This window comes from Tachypleus tridentatus, chromosome 1 (genome assembly GCF_004210375.1).
Source record: "Tachypleus tridentatus isolate NWPU-2018 chromosome 1, ASM421037v1, whole genome shotgun sequence".
In the NCBI taxonomy this organism is placed as follows: Eukaryota; Metazoa; Arthropoda; class Merostomata; order Xiphosura; family Limulidae; genus Tachypleus; species Tachypleus tridentatus.
This window is the reverse complement of record NC_134825.1, coordinates 108,431,181-108,452,550: the sequence shown is the minus strand read 5'-3', so window position 1 is coordinate 108,452,550 and position 21,370 is coordinate 108,431,181. Positions and strand designations below refer to the sequence as shown.

Sequence of the window (21,370 nt, the reverse complement as noted above, 5' to 3'; positions counted from 1 at the left end):
CGGTTTGCGCAGATAGCCCTCGTGAAGCTTTGCGCGAAATTCAAAACAAACAAGCAAACACTGAATACCGTGCTAATAAAAAAAATCTTCAAAAAGAAAACATCAACTTCCGATATATTACGCTGTAACCAAGCAACCCACGTTCCCTTCCCTAATGAAACAAACAAACAATAATACTGGAAAGAAGATATTTAATATTGAAACGTACATAGGTTGGTGATACATAAACATAATTTCTTGAAACGTATATAGGTTGGTGATATATAAACAGGAAATCTTGAAACGTATATAGGTTGGTGATACATAAACAGGAAATCTTGAAACGTGCACAGGTTAGTGATACATAAACAGGAAATATTGAAACGTACACAGGTTAGTGATACATAAACAGGAAATCTTGAAACGTACACAGGTTGGTGATACATAAACAGAAAATCTTGAAACGTACATCGGTTGGTGATACATAAACAGAAAATCTTAAAACGTACATCGGTTGGTGATACATAAACAGGAAATCTTTAAACGTACAAAGGTTGGTGATACATCAACAGGAAATATTGAAACGTACACAGGTTAGTGATACATAAACAGGAAATCTTGAAACGTACACAGGTTGGTGATACATAAACAGAAAATCTTGAAACGTACACAGGTTAGTGATACATAAACAGGAAATCTTGAAACGTACACAGGTTGGTGATACATAAACAGAAAATCTTGAAACGTACACAGGTTAGTGATACATAAACAGAAAATCTTGAAACGTACACAGGTTGGTGATACATAAACAGGAAGTATTGAAACGTACACAGGTTGGTGATACATAAACAGGAAGTATTGAAACGTACACAGGTTGGTGATACATAAACAGGAAGTATTGAAACGTACACAGGTTGGTGATACATAAACAGAAAATCTTGAAACGTACACAGGTTGGTGATACATAAACAGGAAGTATTGAAGCGTACATAGGTTGGTGATACATAAACAGGAAATATTGAAACGTACACAGGTTGGTGATACATAAACAGAAAATATTGAAACGTACACAGGTTGGTGATACATAAACAGAAAATATTAAAACGTACACAGGTTAGTGATACATAAACAGGAAATCTTGAAACGTACACAGGTTGGTGATACATAAACAGAAAATCTTGAAACGTACACAGGTTGGTGATACATAAACAGAAAATCTTGAAACGTACACAGGTTGGTGATACATAAACAGGAAATCTTGAAACGTGCACAGGTTGGTGATACATAAACAGGAAATCTTGAAACATTACACAGGTTGGTGATACATAAACAGGAAATCTTGAAACGTACACAGGTTGGTGATACATAAACAGGAAATCTTGAAACGTACACAGGTTGGTGATACATAAACAGGAAATCTTGAAACGTACACAGGTTGGTGATGCATAAACAGGAATAAAAGCTATTGTGTGGTAAATGAGATGACTAAATATAGTTACATAAGATCTAACAAGACTTAATAAAAAATGTAAAATGATACTGGAAATATTTAGAAATTTGGAAGCTTTCAGAAGGTTTTGGTTTCTTTATTTTATCTATTAAAGGAAAGACGACCAACTACTCACTTTCAGAAGGTTTTGGTTTCTTTATTTTATCTATTAAAGGAAAGACGACCAACTACTCACTTTCAGAAGGTTTTGGTTTCTTTATTTTATCAATTAAAGGAAAGACGACCAACTACTCACTTTCAGAAAGTTTTGGTTTCTTTATTTTATCTATTGAAGGAAAGACGACCAATTACTCAATTTCAGAAGGTTTTGGTTTCTTTATTTTATCTACTAAAGGAAAGACGACCAATTACTCAATTTCAGAAGGTTTTGGTTTCTTTATTTTATCTACTAAAGGAAAGACGATCAATTATTCACTTTCAGAGGATTTTGGTTTCTTTATTCTATCTATTGAAGGAAAGACGACCAATTACTCAATTTCAGATTGTTTTGGTTTCTTTATTTTATCTACTAAAGGAAAGACGACCAATTACTCACTTTCAGAGGGTTTTGGTTTCTTTATTCTATCTATTGAAGGAAAGACGACCAATTACTCACTTTCAAAGGGTTTTGGTTTCTTTATTTTATCTATTGAAGGAAAGACGAGTGGATTATTCAAAATTTTCACAAGTATATTCCATACGTTACAAAACACGAGTGTGAAAATAGATATATTTAATTTTTACTTAATATAATAGATTAATTTGCTATATTTAATGGGGCACGAATTACCTAGTGGTTAAAAAAAGAAACAAACATCTCGGTATACTATACATTCCACACTTTTAGGTGTGGAAGTGTTACAAACGTGACACCCAGTAAATCACATGACTTGACTCTATGAATCAGTACGCTGTGCTGGCTGGGTACTTTTGTTCTGGTCAGTGACCCGAAATGAACTCTAGGAGTTTCTGATTTGCTCTAATAGCCAGAAGTTCTAAACGAGAAAAGTCTGTACCTGAAGTAGAGTATAACTTCTGACCTTTCACTTCATCCACATGTACATAAGGACCATTTCAAGTTGAAAATTCCATTTCTCTTCGATTATAAACGTTCCTGTTTATCATCTTTCTCACGGAGGATTTGTTTTTCTTGGCGAATTAAACAGTTGGACAGTGACTCACATGAAACTCCTCCAACAATTCAGTTAGTTGTGGTAAATTATGTAACAAGTGCATAACCAGCTAACAAATACAGCTTACTGAATGTGTGTCATTATTACGTGCGTAATGCGCATCACGTGACCATAGTGTCATGTGATTTGATGTTATTCACAACATAAAGTTGTAAGTTATAACGTATCACAACTGTAACTACTTCGACTTATTATTTTGTTCTTTAATCAAAACTGGTTCACTCATGTTTTCCAACAGTTGAAAAACCAATAAAACCACTGTATAACTTGTTGACCTGTCACAAGACATCGGTAAACGGAAGATTGAAAAACAACAACTGACCAATGGTCTCTTAAGATCATCTTTACTTTAAGATGTCATTGTGTTTAAAATATAGCCTAGGATTATGTATGTTTGTGGGGGGGGGGGGCAGAAAATATTCAGCCTCTGCTATCTACGCAAAAATAAATTAGAAATATGGGTCAGACCGTCCTTGAGTGTTCGCGAGGCAGTTCATAAAGGTCAAAGCCAATAAATAGCTGTAATATATCACAGGGAAATGATAGATGTCACGACTGAGAAAGAAACTGGACAGGTTACGAAGACCATGTAAACATGCCAAGAATTATCTTCCATGGAAGTGTTAAAGCACTGGGAAACTTATGGAATTCAAATAGGTAAAACATTACAAGAAATGGAACCACTAAGGAAAGAAACGTCATATAGGTAAAAGAAAGAATGGAATATAGTAATTAACCAAATAATGACTGTGTGTGTGTTTCGTATAACAAAACCACATCAGGCTACCTGCTTTGTCCACCGAGGGGAATCAAACCCCTGATTTTAGCGTTGTAAAGTCGTAGACTTAACGCTGTCCCAGCGTGGGACACAAATAATGAAGTTCAAATAGGTAAAACAATACAAGTACTCTAGCTATTGAGAAGATAATGGAGATTTTATTGGTCAAATATTACAAAGAATCAAGTTACAGAGAAAAGATAAAAAAAACACTATTACTTGTGACATAAGATCGTTTGGACAATATATGACCTTCGAAAATAATACTATAAATAACATAAAACATAAACTTGAGTGGATTTCACAATATGTTTACATGCTAAAAATCAAAGTGTTGCTTTGTAACTATATGTGTATTTATATGATATGGTGGTGCCCATAAAAACCCTCGGTTGTTGGACGTTGAAAAATTATACGTATTAGCTCGTAAATAAACGTACACAAATATGTACATTGTGCACGTTAATTACCGTAAGTAAACACGCACAAATATGTACATTATGCACGTTAATTACCGTAAGTAAACACGCACAAATATTACATTGTGTACGTTAATTACCGTAAGTAAACACGCACAAATATTACATTGTGCACGTTAACTACCATGTGTAAGTCAGGGGCGTAGATCCTGGGGGATATACATCCCTCCTTCATTTTAGGTGGGGGTATGGTGCATACAATCATCCCCCTTACAGTTTGATCTGTTGAATTGTTTTATTGCATCACAGGCCTACAAACTGTGTGTTTGTTCTTGTGATTCTCGTGTTCTTACCAATCGAATTGCATAATTAGGCCTAGATGTAGGCTTTTTCAGTAGCCGAAATGTACATCTTTAATATAGGCGTGCTTCTAAGCTTTTCGATCTAAGCGACAGTTCGTAAGTATCAGTCACTAGACCTAAGTATACATGCAAGTATCGTGGCATAAAGATTACTCTGTGACTGCATGTTTACAGCTTTCAGGTTCATGTAATCAGAGATTACCAATTTGCAAATTGAACAGTCCACATAAGTGGTTGAATAAATCATTCCCCCCATCGGGTGTAAAAAATCTACACCTCTGGTGTAAGTTGATTGTTTTTGCAACATTTGTATCAAAAAAGGCTCAAACTGTAGCTCTAATATAAATTCTGGAAGAGAATGACCCGAACTCCAATATTTTAATTTCTGACCACACCAGTTCATTTCCAACTTTGCCCTCTCGACGCATGTGTAATGCAACAGTTACTAGCTGAGGTATGCGTTCAATTCACAAGACTTGGGTGTGTGTGTGGAGATAGTGGATGATGTAAGATTTGAATACCGACACATTATATCACTTTCCTGGAGTATCCTGAAGATACATGCCAAGTTTGGCGAGAATCGGTTTTGTCAAATAACGATTTGGGTTAGTGGACCGGAGTTAGTACCTAGAGCTAGTTAGCTTCAGTTGTCTTGTGTTTCGATTAACCAGCAGTTGGATATCTGTAGGAACAGAAAACGTATGAAGAAATATTGCTAGTTAAACGAAAGCTTAACACGCTAAGAATATATATGTGTCTATCTGTACTTCTGTCCATCTCTCTCTCTATCTGTTTGTCTACCTTTCTTTACTTGTCCTCTCTCTGCCTATCTATTTGATCTTATGTAAAACAGGAACCAATGATATCGTTTGGTTTTATGTTTTTTAAAACCACAGTGAGACCGAGTCAGTCGGTAACGTGAGAGCACGAGAACAGAATGACGTATCTTCTTACCCGAGTTATAAAATCCTATGAGACAAGTTGATCTTGTTTATTGTCCCCAACCTTGAGGGATATCTGTGACCCATCTTGGTTAACACCAGTTTCGACACAGCTCTGTTTCAAACACTCTGATTTCCCGATCAAATTTCAACTTACTGAATAAACATGTTACTAAACACACCCATATTTTATTTTCATACAATCCAGACCTCAGTACCTGATCATTAAAACCTGTGGAAATTCATTGATTAATTCTATTACACACACAATATTTATTCACCTGAAGTGTTGACACCTAGATAAATATCTCATTCCTTTTTTAATATTTTGGGTATAGGTTTACCCTATGGTAGAGTTTTAGATTTTGGAGCGGACGAGCCGGGTTAAGATTCATGCAATACCATGAAATATTACCATATGTGAGTTTGTTATAAGAGTGGTAATCAATCCTTTTACATGGATTGGTAGGATGTCGATGACTGAATCTCTTCCCTCTAGTCAGTAAGTTAGAATCAGGAACGACGGCAGATGGCGTTAGAACTTCTGTCATAAATACGAAATAGAAATATACAATTTCTTACTCCGGAGTGAATCACCAATTGAAACTAGTTATATTATTTGTATATAGTTTTGACACCTTTACCTTATGTAAGGAATGGATTTGTTTTGTTTTTGTGTTGGAAAGGCTCCCTCTACAAATAGCAGCCCTTAATTTTGAACTAATCAACTAAAGGGAAGAAGGCTATTAAATGTTGTTCAACGCCACCATTCGGGTTACTCTTGTCAGATTGAACAGAGGGATTTTGACCGTAAGTGTTTGACGTACCTACGACCAGAAAATGTGGAGAGTGTGTTTGTAAGAAAGATGTTGTTAAAACAACCCGATTCAACCACCCTGTCAGCTGAAGATGATGTCATCCAGACAAAAAAAAAATCTATACTCCTTTGTCCTACCATTCTTACCTTCATGTCTCAGCTGAAAATGACTCTTACCCAGACAAAAAATATATTTGTACCCCTTTGTCCTACCATTCTTATCTTCACGTCTTAGCTGAACATACCGTAAAAGACTATGTTTCAACATTACAAATTCCCTCAATCATCTTAAACACCTCAACGCCCCCTACTGGCACAACTGCAAATTAGTAGACTTATAATGTCACAGATGGTGTAAATTTGTACTTACAAACTACAAACCTCAATAATGTGGTTCCGTCTTGTCAGATGTGTTTTGAAAATCCAGATACACCAAATCTACACTTTTAACCTCTTTTACATAAACAGTAACCTTGTTAAAAATGTTAATAATTTATCAGGTAAGATTTTACCTCAGTGAAAACCATTTTGACTATCCAATAAAATTCCAAACCCCGTTAAATGACTTTCATCAGACTTTAAAAAAACTTTTCCCACAAATGATGTACGATTAACTGTAATTACTGGAACAGTTACCACTTCCCTTGAAAAGAAAAGTGACATCAGCTAACTTCCTATCCTTTGGTACCTGCTCAAATGAAGAACTTACAGACAAAAGTAACAAGTGACTCACATATCCAGTCACTTACAGACAAAAGTAACAAGTGACTCACATGTCCAGTCACTTACAGACAAAAGTAACAAGTGACTCACATGTCCAGTCACTTACAGACAAAAGTAACAAGTGACTCACATGTCCAGGCCTTCCAAATACTGTCTTGTCCACAGCTTCAGCCCTCTTTTGTTCTCTCGAGAATCTCATAATTAATTACTTTATGTGATCGACCTTTTCGATGTTGTTTTCACCAGTTGTAAAAAGATGGTATTGTTTAACTTTTCGTTGGTTCTTATTGGATAGCCAGTAGAATCTAATAACCCAATCATCTCGTCGTCATCACATATTAACCTTCCTTTATCAAAGCCATAACAGTTAAACATCTTAAGTTTATGATGCTTTTAATAACTCTCGCTACCCCCGTCGTGCCAAACATGCTCGTCCTTTCAGCCGTGGTGGCGTTATAATGTGACGATCAATCCCACTATTCATTGGTAAAAGAGTAGCCCAAGAGTTGGCGGTGGGTGGTGATGACTAGCTGCCTTCCCTCTAGTCTTACACTGCTAAATTAGGGACGGCTAGCACAGATAACCCTCGAGTAGCTTTGTGCGAAATCAAAACAAAACAAAACAAACAAGCTCACGTTGTGAGTCAACCTGGGTTTATATTATCAGCCATCTCTTTCTTGTAAAAACATGTTTATTTTCAATATATACAAACGTAGTTAAAACAAATTTCACGTTTAGTCAGCATCACCAGTTAATTCGTCACATCTCTTTAAGTTTTAATGTATTGAAATTTATAGCTAATATCCCACTATCTGTATATGAAGTAAAACGTCAAATCTAATTCAGCAATGAATTCTGATACCCAGACGTCTTCCAATCTGAACCCTTTCTGTATTAAAACTTTACAATAAGCATCGTTCCCAATAAGTTCTTTGACCAGTTGCTGAAGTTGTCTCCTTTATCTAATATTTCCTTCATCATTATGACGTCATCAAAAACTTGGAAGCTTAACTTTAGTACAAAGTTTATTATTAATTTTAATTGGTGGTGTATTCATTCCTTTGTTTATTTTTAGGGTAAAGCTATATGCTGTGTCCAGCGAGGGGAATCGAATCCCGATTGTTAACGTCATGGGTCCTTACACTTACCAGTGTCCCGCTGTTTAATCTAGTTGTCTGTACCAATTACCAATTTAAAGTTTTTTACCCTTATTCGTTAAGATAAACAAAAATATATTCAATCTCATTGTTATTATATTTGATATCTTTAACTCACCCTTCTCTTTAATACCCTATGTATTCATAACTATGTATTTCAAACAAATTTCTGTCATCAAAATTATTTACATTTAACCTATGTTTCAATTGTTCTTCTGATATTAAAATCCTAAATACCACCCAGTGCTCTAAAGCCATGTGTTGTATTTCTTATACTTCGAGTTACAATAGTAACAGTTAAGACTATCTTTCCAGCTTTTCTCCATTTGTATTCCTCTCTATCTAATTTTTATTCACTATTCTGCGTTTTTTCACTGTCTAATCCTAATTTGAAGTTGCTCTAATAGTTGAGTTAATAGCTCCTGCGAACAAGATAATCTCTACTTTATTTATACATAAAAAACACCCTTTCAAAAAATTCCTAAAGTTTCGTTTTCCAACTTAACTGCTCTCATAATTCCAACCAGCCGATATGCTCGTCTTTATGTATTAATCTAAATCTGACATTTAATTCCAGTGATCTGCTTGTAATTTCATTCCATTATTAAGTCTTTGTTTTTATCTGCACTTATACGTCACTTCCTGACCTTTCTGTACATTATTAACCCTTATGTATACGCCTGCATCACTTCTAATACCCTTTATTTTGTCAATTACTCTGTTAGTTCTAACCCTCAACCTGGATAATAAAATATATTTATTTCCTCCCTGTTTACCACACAGACTATCTCATTGTTAAATATTTCAAACTTTTTATGTTCATTGCGAATGTTACGTGGACATGAATCATACGTTGAGTAGTTCAAATTCTTATTGTATTATTACACTTTTTAAGCTTTTCTTGTTGGTTTTATTAAGTATTCTTGCATACTAACCTTGTAGTGTGTAGAAAGTTCGAAGTTTCGGTCAGACTAACCTGTGTTGACTTTGATGAAAATATAAAATTATTTAACTCTGGACACAACTAAGGTAATCAACAAAGTAAGGAACCTTTATATATTCGATTGACATATCTTAAGTTTTAATATATTATTTAAAACCAGTGGACTGTGTGCTGTTTTTTATTGTTGAAATTTATCGCCATCGAGTCACAGTCACCTACTTAACTTTGCATTACTATCTTTATCTGCTCCTGTTACTTCCCTTCCCTCCCCAACTTCTTATTTGTTCAGATTAAGGTAGAAATCTGTTATTAACAGAGAAAGCCTGCATAGGCCTCAAGCAGTTACATGTTACAATAACATTAACCAAATATAGGGCGTGGCCTAGTTGTTAATGTGCATGACTGCGGGCCGAGAGGTCCAAGTAACATGCTATGATGTACTTTGAATATACTCTGTGGATTCAGCTATGGGCACTTTATAATAGTGACAGTTAAACACGTTATTCAGTTCCAAGAGCAGTACAACGCCCTCGTGACACTGATGTCCAGCTGGCCTCTCTATGGCCAGTAGTTTGTATCCTAAGTGTCTATGACCTGGCCGTTTAACTTCGTTCTGCTTCAAGGGGTTCAAAACCATTTCCTATTTCTTTCAACTAATCTCCAAAAAACAATAAATAAACAAATAATAATTCGTTCTAACGTTTTTCATTCATTGAACTTATTTCTGATTGGCTAGGCTTAAGTCACAACATTTATATTCGTCAAAGTGTCTTTTACTAACGAATATCACAAAGTTGGATAAATTCTGTCGTGTAGAGGATATGATATATTAACGTTATTAAACTTTATCCACATGTGTTTGATATCTGTGAAACTTTGGCAACACCACTGATAACCACACTTAAAAGGGCATGCTTACGATTATTGCACTGCAAATATTCGTGTACAGACTAGGAAAACAGATGACCATTCAAGGTGTTGGGCCTCCATTAAAATTGTTTGTTTCCGAATTTCGTGCAAAGTTACACGAGGTCTATCTTCGTTAATTTAGCTGTGTAAGACTAGAGGGAAGGCAGCTAGTCATCACCACCCACCGCCAATTCTTGGGCTACTCTTCTACCAATAAATAGTGGGGTTGTATTACCTTTATAATGCTCACAAGGCTGAAAGGGCGAGCATGTTAGATGTAACGGAAATTCGAACCCTCGAGCCTCAGATTACGAGTCGAACTTCCTAACCACCTGGCCGTGCCAAACATTCCATTATATCCCTAAATAAACTTCTCTATACAGAATACTAAGCACATAATTCAGAGTGTTGTTGATTTCTTCAAAAAGAGTAGCTGAAAGAAATTGGCTTGAAATGCAAACCTATAAACGCACAACCCTTTAAAACATTACTAATGACGTCGTGCCAACCGTTGTACCAGGATTAAACAGCCAACCCTTGTACCAGGATTAAACAGCGTAAATATCAAGATACGTTTTGTATGGTACTTTAGGGTAAACTTTGTTTTTAGACCAAACGATCTTTAGCGATAAGCGAAACAAAAAAAACAAAACGACATTAATCGCAAATAGAATAACAAAAACAAACCCACACAAACATAACGAAACACAAAAACAAAACAAAACGACATTAATCGTAAATAGAATAACAAAAACAAATCCGCAGACACATAACAAAACACTGTTTTCATGTCTTGTAGACACCGAGAAACTCACTGATTGTGAAAAATGGTAAAACGAGAAAGTGAACTGAGAAAGGTTTGTTGAGAAGTTCTGAGCTAAAACTGGTTGTAACTGACCCAGGTGTTACGTAATCAAGTGTTTACAGTTCCATAATGTTCTCAAGTGGCTGTGTGTAGTTGTCACATATATAAGATAAAAAAAAAACACATTCAAATGGATTAAGATCTCTCGTTTTAAGTGTTTACATATATATAAACGTGAAAATTCCACACAACTACATAAAAGAAAATATGTGCACATTTTAGACAGACAAACAAAACTAGGGTATACTAAAGCACAACATAGATTTTTACGTTAGGGACGATAAATGAAGCTAATTTAAATACTATGCAAGAATGAGCAAACAAATAAAAGTCGTATATAAACAACAATGTAGGTATGGCAAAAGTGATACATCTAGAGAAGTAGGAACCCCATGACAATTGGGATACACTGTCTATCAGAACTAAGCTGTATTGGAAACTATGAAAAATTTGGTTCTTAAGCCTACTATATTCACACGTAGTGCTACTATTATGTATCATCTATAAGTAGTTTTGAAGAGACAGTTGCTCCTAATAAGACAGAGAAACAACAAAAGAGGCCGCTCAAAATAATCTTTGGAGATTGATAACTAAACATAATTTCCGACGCTTGCTCTCTAACTTCAAATAAAAGAATTTTATGAATTTCGCGCAAAGTTACTCGAGAGCTATCTGCACTAGCCGTCTCCAGTTTTAATGATAGACTAAAGGAAAGGCAACTAATCAACACAACCCACCATCAACTCTTGGGATACTTCTTATCAACGAATAGTGGGATTGACCGTAACATTATAATACCTCCATGGCTGAAAGAGTGATTTGTTCGACGACGGGATTCGAACCCTTAACCCACATATCGTGAGTCGAATGTCCTAATAACCAGAGCAAGCCAGGCCACAGGAAGGCTAACATCTATTATCAACTCTCAGGCTATTCTAACCAACGAAAAATGAAATTGATCGTAACATCATAACATAATTTTATGTATTGTAGTTTGTGCCCCAATTTTATGTTTTTGTCTAAAATGTACCAACGTTTTGTGTTGATCTAATTGTCATATTTACATTTCATGGAGTACCAATAACTTGACGGCGAATAAAGACTTTGTATGGCCGATTCTGAATGATAATTAATGTATAAGGCACTTTGGAACTGAATACACGTGAAGTTAATGTCCAGTTTAGCCACAAGCTAACCATGAAGCCCAAATTTATAAATTTATTGTTGAAATATTTTGCCAGAGTTCCCTTGACTATCGAAAACTGTGATTTATACATGCCTATTAAAAGAAAATTAAATGACTGAAGTCAAGACTGGCACTTACCATTCTACTAGTGGGCATAGTATAACTGCTTGTACTTCTGTAAGCTTTATATTGATGCTGTATTTCTTTCTCGAGTTGATGACTAACAATTACAGTGTAAACCACCAGCACGAGACTCTGGCCCGGTACAGTTTGTTTAGGGATGGATGATATGCCTGTAGTAATTATCTTTGAAACATATTTTCCCTACCGTTTCTATAATTATTTCCAACACCCTGACAGCAGTGGTTAAAGACGTACACATACTCACCTATGTTATGACCTGACATTTTGTCACCTTATATTTGAATTAAACTACCAAGAAATAGACAGAATAACAAATATCAGTACTGGCTTCCACAGAAATAGACAGAATAACAAATATCAGTACTGGCTTCCACAGAAGAAGCGATACTCCATTTGGAACCAAATATAGTTCCCGTTTGCACAGGCAGAATCTCATTCATATCACGCTCTAAAGACAAACGTAAAGAAGAATTAGTCAGGTTGGTTGTAAGTAACTTATAAAGAAATATGTTGTTGTCACCGTTCACGTACCTGTTGACAGAACCTTATTTCTTTAGGGCCATCCTCAACTTTCGTGAATCGTGAATATTACTTAACAATGTTATGAGAGTGAACGAGGTGCGGGTGAAGACTTATCTTGACAAATGTGGTCAGTGAGAGTTCACACTCTGAATCTGAGGTCAGTGAGAGTTCACACTCTGAATCTGTGGTCAGTGAGAGTTTACACTCTAAATCTGAGGATTTATGTCCCCATCACCTTTCTTTTCTTACATTATTACAACCTATTTATAGGCTAATTTTAATATCTTTTTTTTTTTTTTTACATTTTGTCTTCAGTTGACCCTATTTCAGACTATTCAACGATTAAACGTATGCAATTGTTTTATGAAAACGTATTATGAGCTAAGAAACAAACTTACGGCCTACGTATACGTTCTTGAGCACAAAGTTACATAAATGGTTATCTGTATCGTGGCTAACTCGTTATCGATATGTGATTTTAAACCTTATAATTCATCATACTATTCATTATACTAATTTTATTATTATTGGTTATTACAGTTTCGTCAGGAGATATTAATAACTTTCAAGTTCGATAATTCAGTCTAAAGTACCTGAAGGACTTTCTGCACATACTTGTCCCTGCCTTTAAACTGTAAGAACTACAAATAATTTTTGTACAGTCTGTGCTACTCACTAGATGGCAAATGGCAACACAATACAACAAAAACAGTAAACACATGTTTTTGTATAGATGAATTATAAAAATCATACATAACCTGTTTGTTATTCTCGCAAAATGAAAATTTAAGTTAGATATATATATATTTTATACAAAATAAATTGTAAAAGAAATATTAAAATGGCATGAAATGAAAATTATCCCATATGATGCTGAGATAAAACGTCTCACTTTTGATAAAACGTTCTATCATTTTTAGAAGCAATTTATTTTTCAATAGAATTTATTTTTTTTACATAAAGGTAAGTAATTCAATTATTAATTGATACAGAGAATTAGATCGATATTTTAATATAACACCAATCATAAAAACTTTAATTTATGACAAATACGTAGAAAGAGTTTAATGAAAATATTTTATGTGTATTAACTATAAATCAACATAAATTCAGACAAACCAAATATTTCTTACTGATGAATTATTTCATCAATGTAATTTGACCACAGAATCTACTAGAACACATCTATTATTTTTTCATAGACACAGATCCTTTTATCTTTTTGAAAGAGGCGACAACGTGTCTGGATTTGTTATTGTGAGTTCTTTTAGTGAATTTTCAGTTTGAAATAGGGTGAGGTGGACAACAGCGTTTCTGTATGTAATAAGAAAACTTAAACATCTTCCAACATTGTATTTCAAGTGGGCTACTCGTCATCAAGAATGTTCCAGCATTACTATAATTGGAATGTGGTTATTCTGTTTTTTTGTTTTCATTAAGCTTTGTTCTAAACCGTATTTGTTAATCTATGTTTACTGTCACACTAAGACTCAAAATGTTTTATAAAACTCATGGGTTTGAACGCGTAATTTATATTTTCTTGGAATCGAATCGCTGAAGAATACAGATATTCAACCGAGAAAAGTTAGAATATAAAACAATAATTTATTTTTGAAAATGCTATTAAGAAAACCTATTAAGTAGGTTGTTTAAGAACAAAATGTTCCCAAGAGTAATATTGTAACTAGTGCCATCTATAGGTAACAAATAAGACTATATTTCCTTCAGATGCATCTTGAAAAGTCAATAGCTAAATACGTAAGTACTATATTGATGTTATAACAGTCGGGTAAATGTAAGCGAGGTTTACAGTGCTGTAAAGACAGATAATTGCGCTCGAAAAATGGAAGATTTGTGGCTTGTAATAAATAAATAATTCAAAAGTTGAGAGATGGAGACTGTTAGTGTGACTGACCATCTTAAGAAATATTTCCAGTGAAGTCCAGGAAAATACGCCCAGGAATAAGTGATGTTAGAATATAGAAATATATAACTAACAACTTCATGTGTGGTTTATAAAATGTTAAACCACTTCATTGTTGTACAATTTCACTATTCTTTCAATCCACCTTTAGTGTGCAATATTAATATCACTTACTGCCTCTCTATATTAGTCGACGATGGATGTGGCTAATATGGCGTGCTTCATTAATGCACTCGCGTGTTCTCAGAATTATAAACATCCAGAACTCACCCTGAAGAGAATGTGCAGAGATTTACTGAATAACTGGTTAGGTCTTTTGAGTGCACGTGGCCCCTGGAGAGTTAACAAACTTCTTTTCTTTTAATGGATAACGAATGTCTAGACTTGGAAAACTGAACAGGCAAGTTTCGGATAACATCAAATAGCGTATGGCAGGTAGTAATGATAACATATTCGAAGTGTTACTAATTTTAATTAGAGACGTTCTTAAAGGAGTGCGGTTTGTGATTGTATTTGCTAGAATAATGTTGCAGTTCTGATGTACTAGCGACACCTGGATGGACGATATGCTGTCGAAATAATAAATGACTTTTGCTATCTTTGAAGTGCACGAGAGCCCATCTTGTCACAAACAGAATGACCCAGACATATACTGATATAATATTCAGTGGACCAAGTATAAGACAGAAGGAAAGAAAGCTTGTAATATCGACCAACGCATATGGCGTGGACCAAACCGAGACAGGATGTTCTATGTTTAGCATTCACGTTGTGATATAAGACACACTTCAGGTTCGTCAGTTAGTGAAAGTTGTCCTAAAAAGTATAATACTGAGTACTATACAGAAACATGTAGTACAGAAATACTTGGTGTTTATAAGTTGAATTATATCATGTTGTACAGAACGACTTGGTGCTTATAAGTTGTATTATATCATGTTGTACAGAACGACTTGGTGCTTATAAGTTGTATTATATCATGTAGTACAGAACGACTTGGTGCTTATAAGTTGTATTATATCATGTTATACAGAACGACTTTGTGCTTATAAGCTGTATTAAATCATGTAGTACAGAAGAACTTGGTGCTTCTAAGCTGTATGAAATCATGTTGTACAGAACGACTTGGTGCTTATAAGTTGTGTTATATCATGTAGTACTGAACGACTTTGTGCTTATAAGCTATATTAAATCATGTAGTACAGAACAACTTGGTGCTTATAAGCTGTATTAAATCATGTAGCACTGAACGACTTTGTGCTTATAAGCTGTATTAAATCATGTAGCACTGAACGACTTTGTGCTTATAAGCTGCATTAAATCATGTAGTACTGAATGACTTTGTGCTTATAAGCTGCATTAAATCATGTAGTACTGAACGACTTTGTGCTTATAAGCTGTGTGAAATCATGTAGTACTGAACGACTTTGTGCTTATAATCTATATTAAATCATGTAGTACTGAACGACTTTGTGCTTATACGCTGTATTATATCATGTAGTACTGAACGACTTTGTGCTTATAAGCTGTATTATATCATGTAGTACAGAACGACTTTGTGCTTATAAGCTGTATTACATCATGTAGTACAGAACGACTTTGTGCTTATAAGCTGTATTGAAATACATCTATTAATAGGTTCATCTCTCCCGAATAGGTTATTTCTGAGGAGTTTAAGGATATTCGAAACTTTGAGGTTTGTCATAACGTTTCAGCCATCGTACAAACCTGTCAGCTTCTCGTACAGTAAACAAGTCACGAATTCAAAAAACGTAATTCTTATAACACTAAACAGATGACAGAAAAAAACACAAGGAAACTTGGAAAAAAACTTATCGATTGTTTTAACGAACAGATTTATTCAGGTTTGGATGAAACGTCAGAAATCGAATGAAGTATTCTGAAAAAAGTCAATAATAGATAAACCATATCTTGCTTAACACTAGAACTAATATATCGACTTGAAGTAATATAGAACATCCACGTTAAAAATCTGAGTAAAAAGTAACACTCCAGGTTGTGTGGCATAGAAACCTATTGCGGAAGTCAGCACTCGATAAAATATAACATGGTAATGTATGGTGTCTTTTAGCTTAGAGTTAGGCCCCAGTGGACCAGCGGTAAATTTTGGTGGTCTTTTAGCTTAGAGTTAAGCCCCAGTGGACCAGCAATAAGTTTGCAGACTTGATTTGTTTGTTACGAACAAAGCTACATGTCAGGCTATCTGTGCTTTACCCATAAATGTTATCGGAACCCGGTTTCTAATTGTGCGAGTCTGCAGACAAACTGTTGTGCCACTAGGGGGTTACAGACTTGGAATTCTAAAATCCGAAATTCGATTATTGACGGTGGACAGAGTGCAGATAGCCTGTTGTGTAGCAGGAATATACAACCACGATATTCGACTTAAGATGTTGAATTTTTTTGTTTTCTAGCGTAGTAGGTTGAATTAGCTTAAATTTGGGATAGGAAAACTACCTGAGAGACGAGGTAATTAGAGATATCTTATAAGATCTGATAATACATTCTAATAGCAGTAAGCAAATTATACCAGCTCTAGAAATATCTGACAATAATCTGATAAATTATATTGGATTTAGATATCCTGATGGTTGAACATGAGTGACCTTAAAGGACATATTAACACAAGTTCATGTCAGTAAAATAATAATATTGGCTTCACAGAACCTTATGGTTTAACTACTTGAAACACCTGGTAGTAGATTCGTTACTTCTGTACGGATAAGTTGATTAGCTATCCAAATAACAAGTATTTGTAACGGAGGTTAATATTAGCTTATGTAACTTACTAGTAATTAGTGGATCTGATGGCTTGTTCTTTCATGTTTGTGAACTTCTATAATAACCTGACTGTTGAAGTTAACATAAATAAACCACTTAAAATAACCTTAGATGATCTGATGGTTTGTTGTTTTATGTTTGCTAACTTCTATAATAACCTGATTGTTGACTTAACATGGATGAATTGGTTAAAATAACCTTAAAGGATGTGATGGCTTGTTTGTCATGTTTGTAAACTTCTATAATAACCTGATTGTTGACTTAACATAGATGAATTGGTTAAAATAACCTTAAAGGATCTGATGGCTTGTTATTTCATGTTTGCTAATTTCTATAATAACCTGATTGTTGACTTAACATAGATGAATTGGTTAAAATAACCTTAAAGGATCTGATGGCTTGTTGTTTCATGTTTGTAAGCTTCAATAATAACCTGATTGTTGACTTAACATAGATGAATTGGTTAAAATAACCTTAAAGGATCTGATGGCTTGTTGTTTCATGTTTGTAAACTTCTATAATAACCTGATTGTTGACTTAACATAGATGAATTGGTTAAAATAACCTTAAAGGATCTGATGGCTTGTTGTTTCATGTTTGTAAACTTCTATAATAACCTGATTGTTGACTTAACATAGATGAATTGGTTAAAATAACCTTAAAGGATCTGATGGCTTGTTGTTTCATGTTTGCTAACTTCTATAATAACCTGATTGTTGACTTAACATAGATGAATTGGTTAAAATAACCTTAAAGGATCTGATGGCTTGTTGTTTCATGTTTGCTAACTTCTATAATAACCTGATTGTTGACTTAACATAGATGAATTGGTTAAAATAACCTTAAAGGATCTGATGGCTTGTTGTTTGACGTTTGTAAACTTCAATAATAACCTGATTGTTGATTTAACATAGATAAATTGGTTAAAATAACCTTAAAGTATCTGATGGCTTGTTGTTTCATGTTTGTAAACTTCAATAATAACCTGATTGTTGACTTAACGTAGATAAATTGGTTAAAATAACCTTAAAGTATCTGCTCCTTGAGGGCAAACAATAATCGGACTGTTATATTGGTGTTAAAGAATCTTATGATTAAAGTCAATGTTAATCATCTATTAAGTGACTGATTTATTATAATTAAAAAAATAATTAAAGTGGTTCTATAAAAACCGATGGTTTATTATAATATCAGTGGAAAAATTGATGGGACTATGAAAAAAACTGATGAATTATTCAAATATGCTAATTATAGTGACCACGAAAGACCTAATAGTTTATTTCAGTAAGAACAGAATAATTAAAATAATCTAAGAGCTACTCCAAAGAATTTGATGATAACATTACTGGATTAACTCAGGTGTGATCCCTATAGGGTGAGTTAAGGTTTAGGGGTCGAATAATCATGGTGGACCGAAGAACTATGATCCACTTAGTGTGGGTTTTGCTACCCAAACAGGATCAAAACCAGTTAGTATGGACTCCATACGATCTAGGTTTATCACTGAACTCAGAAATAAGTATATTAAAACTTGTTTTTTCATAAGGAAGTGAAAATTTCACTCGAATATGAGCATAATGAAACAGATAGAGAGAGACGTTTGTAAGAAGTTGCTTTAAATAAACACTTACAATAAGGTCATATGTCTACCGTGGGTATGGATGACAACTCACATGATCTCCAAGTCCAATTTATAACAAGAAGACCCAGCATCGAACCATAACTTCTTGCTCACAATAGACAACCACGTAGGTATTTAGAAGGACAAAATGAGCTGGCCACATGTGTGTTTATAAATAAATTGTCTTAACAATACGATCACATACCCAGGCGTTTAACACTTTCTCACTGATGGAAACTACAGTTTCTCACCCAGTTTACCAAGTTACTTCTTAATTAACGAGTGTCCATAAATAACTTGTTCTACTAAAAAAATAAATTAATAAGAGCAGATTTTGATCAGATAGACAAACAGATATACAATTATATAATTAAAGATAGAAACATATGCAGATCGATGGACAGATAGAAACATATCTAGATGGACAGACAGATAGAAACATATCTAGATGGATAGACAGATAGAAAGATATCTAGATGGACAGACAGATAGAAACATATCTAGATGGATAGACAGATAGAAACATATCCAGATAGACAGATAAAAACATATCCAGATAGACAGATAGAAACATATCCAGATATACAGACAGAAACATATCCAGAGAGACAGATAGAAACATATCCAAATAGACAGATAGAAACATATCCAGGTGGACAGATGGATAGACAGATAGAAACATATATAGGTGAACAGGTGGACAGACAGATAGAAACATATATAGGTGAACAGGTGGATAGACAGATAGAAACATATCCAAGTGGACAGATGGATAGACAGATAGAAACATATCCAGATAGACAGATGATTTGACAGGTAGAAACATATCCAAGTGGACAGATGGATAGACAGATAGAAATATATCCAGATAGACAGATAGAAACATATGTAGGTGAACAGATGGACAGACAGACAAAAACATATCCAGATAGACAGATGATTAGACAGGTAGAAACATATCCAAGTGGACAGATAGAAACATATTCAATCGGACAGATGGATAGACAGATAGAAACATATCCAGAGAGACAGATAGAAACATATCCAGAGAGACAGACAGAAACATATCCAGAGAGACAGATAGAAACATATCCAGAGAGACAGACAGAAACATATCCAGAGAGACAGATAGAAACATATCAAAATAGACAGATAGAAACATATCCAGGTGGACAGATGGATAGACAAATAGAAACATATCCCGGTGAGAGATAGATAGACAGATAGAAACATATATAGGTGAACAGATGGACAGACAGATAGAAACATATCCAGAGAGACAGACAGAAACATATCCAGAGAGACAGATAGAAACATATCCAGAGAGACAGATAGAAACATATCCAAATAGACAGATGATTAGACAGACAGAAACATATCCAAGTGGACAGATGGATAGACAGATAGAAACATATCCAGATAGACAGATGATTTGACAGATAGAAACATATCCAAGTGGACAGATAGAAACATATCCAAGTGGACAGATAGAAACATATCCCGGTTGGACAGATGGATAGACAGATAGAAACATATCCTGATGAACATACCAATAAATATATCAAACATATCCAGCTGAGCAGACGAATAATGTACAAACACGTTCAGAGAGATAGATTGATATCCTGATGAACAGATGGATAGACAAATAGAGTTACATTGAGATGGACAGATGGATAGACAGATACAGTTAAATGATGAAGGATACAGTCCGTACAGAATATGTCCTGTGAAAACCGGATTCTTGGTCTTTAACCAGTGTCAGGTACGTACCGTTGTAAGTACCTGGTCTGCCACTGTAAGAACATCGGGTCTTCTACAAGGAAACGGTACGTTTTCACAACCCACTCAAGATTAGACCGGAACAGAATATACCCGGCAGGGACTTCGTGCGAACACCGGCATAATTCTATGCCTTGTTAATAGTCAGCGTCAGACTTAAAGAGTGTCAAATATAATAGATAATTTCTGTCAATACACAGAGAACGCTATAAGCTTCACTGACGTCACAATGCTGACGTCACAAGATATTTACAACTAAGTACTCAGCCAAGCGAAGTGGAGAAGACAGACAACTCCGATTTAGTGTTAGAAGAAAAACAAGAAAAAAATTCATTTCTCTTACTTTGTTTATGTATCAACAAATCGAAGAAGTAAATGACACTAAAGCGATTTAACATTTTCGTTTTCTCTGCACAATCAAACCTCAAATTCTTTACTGGTCGCGTGACATTCTCTATTAATCATCGAAACAGAAAGATTGTTATCAGAACCGACCAACTGGAAACTTTCAGCTTTCTTCTTCTGTCTCTCTCTTCTGTTTTGCGCTACTAATAACTAACACTCGAGATCTCTACGCTGCATGTGGCGTTGTACTGTAGGTGGCGTGGGCCACACTGGAAGTTCGCGTTTAGTATGAGTTGAGAAACGTGTATCCCGAGCTTTGAGCACGACAAACTACAACATGAGTTTCTCCAAAACACCAAACTACATCAACTGGTAGACACCATGGATGTAAACATACTGAAATAACGGACATTCCATAAGCCAACGTCTGTTACAAAACACAGTCAAATAGTGCACACAACATCAGATA

The 21,370-nt window shown here is 34.7% G+C and overlaps 1 protein-coding gene across 1 annotated transcript in view; it reads right to left on the bottom strand.

Annotated features, from left to right (window-relative positions):
- Positions 1-20,692, bottom strand: part of LOC143257639 (cytochrome b5-like) — a 34,442-nt gene extending 13,750 nt beyond the window's left edge. The window contains exon 1 of the mRNA XM_076516694.1: positions 20,548-20,692. The gene's annotated coding sequence lies outside the window, so the exon portion shown is untranslated. The remainder of the gene's footprint in view (positions 1-20,547) is intronic.
- Between the last annotated feature and the right edge of the window lie 678 nt (positions 20,693-21,370).